Source organism: Pipra filicauda, unplaced genomic scaffold (genome assembly GCF_003945595.2).
Source record: "Pipra filicauda isolate LSUMZ 115617 unplaced genomic scaffold, ASM394559v2 scaffold842_size68298_pilon, whole genome shotgun sequence".
Taxonomy (NCBI): Eukaryota; Metazoa; Chordata; class Aves; order Passeriformes; family Pipridae; genus Pipra; species Pipra filicauda.
This window is the reverse complement of record NW_024105023.1, coordinates 57,848-63,491: the sequence shown is the minus strand read 5'-3', so window position 1 is coordinate 63,491 and position 5,644 is coordinate 57,848. Positions and strand designations below refer to the sequence as shown.

Genomic DNA, 5,644 nt, shown 5'->3' with positions numbered 1-5,644 from the left:
AGAAATTTTGTGTTAGGTACATTGTACGTTAATGGTGAAAAGCCTGAGTGGTTTTGTTGTATATTTCTTTGTTGTTACTTTGTTGTTGTGTAATGTTTTTCTTCCTTGAATTCTATTATAATGAAATATGAAATATTCACTATCAGTGAAATAACTGATGCTACCTTGAAGTGGATGTGGCTCATGTGCCTTCTGTTCCTTGACATTCAAGTAAAGGTATTTGCTTTCATGAACAGCTGATAGGGATGGTTTAAACTGAGGAAATAACACAAATGTCTATGTTTCTAAGCTTTACTGAATATTAGAGCTTGTTACAATACATTCCTAGGGGCTTTATCCACCTGCCCCTGAAATTAATGCATTGCTTCTCCGGACTTCCTTTGTAAAGGTAGTATTGGTAATTGTTTATTTAGTATAAAAGGTTTGTGAACACTGTAACAAATACAATTTTTACAAATCCATTTTTGAAAAGATCTCTCATTTTGTTCACTTGGGCACTGTACTTTTTATTACTTTGTCAATCAGCTTCTTTACTTCTTTGTGTCTTGTAATTGCTCTGGTGATATAGTCCTGAAGCTTGGCTTCTGTAAAAGGAATTCCACCTAAAAATTAAAGGAAACAATTTGATTTTCTACTTATACTTCAGTTATGTATCTCTAAATGTGATTTCCGAATAAGAGTATTAATACAATAATTTTTATGACTAACACCTTTCACCTGGGGAGCATGCAGCTTTCCCAGCTCCAGCCTCAGGCAAAGATAATGGAAACAAACTAGAGCTGTAACAGGAAACATGCTCAAAATCTGTCCTCTGCTGTATGAGGTCAAGCTGTGACTTCTTTTTGAATTTCAGTCATGCCACCATCTTAAAAACTAATTTCAAGAGAAAGTAATTTAATGAGTATTTGAGCAGATGCTCTGTTACTATAAAGCACCCAAATCTTACAAAACAAAGGAGGTACACAGTCTTTTCTTGACCTAAACGTTATCATCTCCATACGTTTCTTTGTAATAAATTTGGAAGTACCTGGCTTATGGACAGAACAGAGTCTGCCTACTTCATCAGACAATGGTTACTGTTCCAGTTGCTAAATCATCTTCTTCAGCAGTTGGATCAACAACGAGTAATGTGCTTGTGAAAGGAAAATGCATGCAGACATGTTTGTACGTATTGCTCCATTACCATTATTGCAAAATACACATAACATTAATTTTTACTGTAGTCTTACAAAATACTTGTAGATGGATTTAGTGCCCAGGCTTACCTGTTTTCTTACCAAAGTGCACCAATTTTAAAAAAAATTAAAAAGTAAAAAAATACGGGAGATTCCACATAATCAAGTGTTTATGTCTATTGAAAATGCAGCTTTATGCCTGAAGTTTCCTAGATATGTGACATTCACGTATTGCAGGAAAATGCCACTAAACTGCCATTTGAAGGATGCAGTCACTTATTTTGTAGTTACACAAAAACTGGCACAGGATGTAGGCTGCACTAATCTCTACCAGACACCTTAATGCAAAACTCATTTCCAATAGTAAGTTCACCAAAGTAGTTCTCAGTTTCTTGTCAGAGAACTCTAATATCACCCAGTCTGGGAATAGTTAAAAAAATGGATTTATGGGGTGTTTGACATCCAGTATAAACTGTTATACATCACGATGCATATCTTTGAGAGATTAAATACTGTTATTTTTGAACCATTTAAGTTAAAATAGAGCAAAATCAATGGGAAATCTATAGGATCTAAACTATAGGCCAACTTTGCTCAACAAGAAAAACTAGAACTTAAAGCTGAATTTTAACACCTCGGATTGCCATTTAATAGCAATAGTAACAAAAACAAAAGTCCTTAGCTACTCTGTTCAAAAATGCTGCTTTTTAAAGTCTAACCCCATGCACTGTGACACATCAGCTCTTTGTGTGATGCAGGGACACATGAAGAGGTCAATGTATCAATTGAACCTGCAGAGGAAAAGTACCGTTCAATAAAATCTATTTTTCATTCAAAGAGCATTAATTAACACCTACCTTCACAAAGTGTTAACTTTCCATCATTTTATACTAAACAGAGCCTAAGCAATGTCTCAAGTCCAGAGTGGGATGGAATCTCTACATTAAACAGTTAATCACACAGAATGGCTGAGGCTGGGACAGCTGAAGCTCTTCTGGCTCAACGCCCCTACTCAAGGAGGACCACCCTAGAGCTGGTTGCCCAGAACTGTACTCAGATGGCTTTTGATTATCTCCAAGGAAGGAAACTTCACAACTTCTCTGGCCAACCTGTGCCAGTGCTCCATCACTCTCACAGTAAAAAAGTGTTTCATCATGTTCAGAGGGAACCTTCTGTGTTTCAGCTTGTGCCCACTGACTCATGTTCTGTCACTGGTTATTAATGAATAGAACCTGGCTTTGTCTTTCCCACACCCTCCCTTCAGGAATTTCTATACACTGCCTGGCATTGGACACAATACTCCAGGTGTGGCCTCACCAGTGCTGAGCAGAGAGCAGGATCACCTCCCTTGACCTGCTGGCAATGCCATGCCTAATGCAGCCCAGGATAACATTGGCTTCTTTGCAGCAAGGGCACATTGCTGGCTCATTCTGCCTCTGCTCGAGGCAGTTGCCCACCAAGCTCAGAACACAGCAGAAGCCAGGACTCACTGTCCCTCCCACGATGCTTGGGCATCAATTTTGTGCTGGTCAGCATATGCCTTGATGCTGCCTTCAGCATCTGTAACAGATACTGCTCACCTTAGACAGAGACAAGATTCCACAGCCACCTAAACTGTGCTGCATATACCCGGACAGGAGCAGACCCGAATAATTACACTGTGCACATCAGCCTAGGATCAGGACTGAAAACAATGTTAAAGTATATTACTGTACTATGCATTCTCTTTCATGCTTGCTGAAAGAGTAAATAAAAATCCTTTCTCTTCCTTGTTTCAAAGCAAGGACCAAGAAAACCAATTAGGAAGTCATTAAGGTCACTGTTATAACCTGATATTAATAACACCTCTCCCATTATTATTATTCCAAATAAGCACTTGCTTATGTTGACAGTGGTTGCCCAGAATTCACCTAACTCCCTTCCATCAGGTCGACAGTTCTCTTTCTAACCAAAAATTACAAAGCTCAAATTAGAAAACATGTTTTATTAAATAATACAGTAATATTTATGCTATTGGAGTTGATATAAAACAATATTCTCTTCTTTTTAGCAGAAATACGCAGCCTCAAAAATGCTAGGGAAAACTTGGTCACAACTCTACCTGGTTTTTCATCAACTGATATGTAGTTTGTGGTTGTAGACCTGCAAAAAAATCCCTGATTTTTAAATTTTATTATAATTTATTTAGAAAATATAACAATAGATTGATTGTCTCAAAGATAAGTACTACAGGCTAGATTCGGAATATCATCCAAGAATGAATACTCATTGGTAACTTAAAATGAGAATTTCCATCTGTCTGTATTGTTCAGGTTTCATAGGCAATTCCCCTCCTCCATCCCCACCTAGTGGAGCTCTTAAAATTAATGTTACAGTAAACTAAAGCAAAACAACCCCCAAAACCACGTAACGTTCAAATACCATCAGGCAGAGGCTGTACAACACGTGACCCTTAAGTTAGAAATTGAAACAATACTGCATCGTGTTAGATCTGAAGAACCACAAGAAAGAAAAAATTCATTATAAGCAATTTATACAGGCATCTCATGCTTTACTCACCAAAAACCTTCTGTAATATTCCAATGGTTCCACAGTTCTAAAACAAATCGAAGGAGAAGTTCACATGCAAGCTCTTGAGTAGGCAAGAGATAGCAAAAAAAAGATAAGCAAGCACTAACCCACAACAACAAATAATTTGAGAATCAAGATGCCTGGCAAAGCTGCTTAGCAATATGGTTACAGAAAGATGAGGAAACTCTGAACTGATCTAAGATGTTTTCCTATATTCAGTTCCAAAATTCCGCCTCCTTACAAGGAACCTGCCTGCACATGTACCTAACAAAAACTACTAGCTTTCACCTCAATAATATTAGTTATAAATCAAAAGAAGTGTTTACTGACAGAAAGGTGTAGAATGGTTTACAAAAAATGCAGAAAGCATGATGGTATAACTGTGTCTGAAATATCTGTTAGTTCAAGGATCGCATTCAGATGGACAAAATGGTATAAAACAATTTTAAATGCTACAGTTTTTCTTAGAATCTTTGAGATAATATAAAATTACAAAATATGCTTCGTGCAGTGCTTCAGGTGAGAAATAATTAACGCTTATTATTAATTACATACTACTAACAGTGTTCGTGTATTAGTATTTCAAGTAGGGATCATTAACTTAAAAAAAAAAACCCACCTTTTTTTTATAAAACTTGTTAATACGTAAACAAAGCATTCACAGTTTTGTTAAAATAGTGCTTCTGGAGGAAAAAACAAAGATAAATGGGAATAGCAGGTTTTCCAAATGCAAACTAACATACAGAGATATCAAACATAATGGCAAGCATGATTTAGCTGCTGCTGGCTCCACATATGTTGGTCCTGTACTGGTTTTCTGAAGCCCGACGCAAGGCCTATTCTTTTCCAATTCATGTAAAAGCACTTTGCTAAACACTGCTTCATGCACTTAAGACATAAACATAGAAGCAAGAATACTAGAAGAGGTTGCCCAGAGAAGCTGTGGATGTTTCACCCCGGGAAGTGTTCAAGGCAAGGTTGGATGGGGCTCTGAGCAACCTGGTCTAGTGGAAGGTGCCCCTGCCCACGGCAGTGGGGTTGGAATGAGACAACCTGTGAAGACCCCCTCTGACCCAGTTCATTTTACTATTCTAAAACGAGAAGTTACAAATGAGAAGCCAGTGAATTCCCTTTTTTAACCTCCTTGTAATGCTATCAGCTGTGTCAGGGGAGGTTTAAGGTGGATATCAGGAAAAGGTTCTTCACCCTTTGGCGGCTGGGTGCTGGAAAAGGCTCCCCACGGAAATTGTCACAGCACCAAGCCTGACAGAGTCCAAGAAGGTTTGGACAACGCTTTCAGGCACGTGGTGTGACTCTTGGGTGTCCTGCGCAGGGCCAGGACTTGGACTCTGTGATCCCTGTGGATCCAACTCGCGATATTCTGCGATTCTGTAACACCAGGTACCTTCAGGCCACACCGAGCTCCGCGCTTTGCCGAGCCTTTTCCCGGGTGGACAACCCGTGCTCGCTCAGTACCCCCCCGCACACGTCGGGGCTCCGCAGCCTCCTCAGCACCGACCCCATCCCGGGGGCCGCGCCGAGCCCGCTCCCCCCGCGCGCGCGGTGGCGCGGGGAGCCCGGGCGGCCCCGCGGGGCCCGGGCGGCGCTGCTGCGATCGAGCGGAACGCCCGGAGCGGGAGAAGCGGGACCGCAGCCGCCAGGCCCAGCACTTACTTGAAGGCGGCCGCCATGGCGGCACCGCCGCCGCCCCGGATGTGGCGCCCCCTGGCGGCGGGCCCGCCCGGCGGGCTCTGCGGGCGGACCGGCGCTGGCGGCGGGGGTCGGGGCGGCGGCGCTGTCGGGGCCCGGCCGTGAGGGGGCGCCAGCGGCTCCCGGCGAGGCGGCCGCTTCCGCCTCGCTACCGCCGCGCGACCGGGTCCCGCGCGCCGCCGCGGGCG

General features: G+C 42.1%; 1 long non-coding RNA gene across 5 annotated transcripts; it reads right to left on the bottom strand.

Annotated features, from left to right (window-relative positions):
- Window positions 1-277: 277 nt before the first annotated feature.
- LOC113990767 lies at window positions 278-5,504 on the bottom strand. Of its 5 annotated transcripts, none has more exons than XR_003541724.2 (4): window positions 5,421-5,504; window positions 3,735-3,771; window positions 1,028-1,132; window positions 278-602 (listed from the first exon to the last, which is right to left on the bottom strand). It is a non-coding gene; the product is annotated as an uncharacterized LOC113990767 (long non-coding RNA). The 5 variants fall into 5 exon arrangements; XR_005566994.1 differs by having other exon boundaries at window positions 3,735-4,429; window positions 5,421-5,457; XR_005566995.1 differs by lacking the exon at window positions 5,421-5,504 and adding an exon at window positions 5,152-5,364 and having other exon boundaries at window positions 3,735-4,429.
- Between the last annotated feature and the right edge of the window lie 140 nt (window positions 5,505-5,644).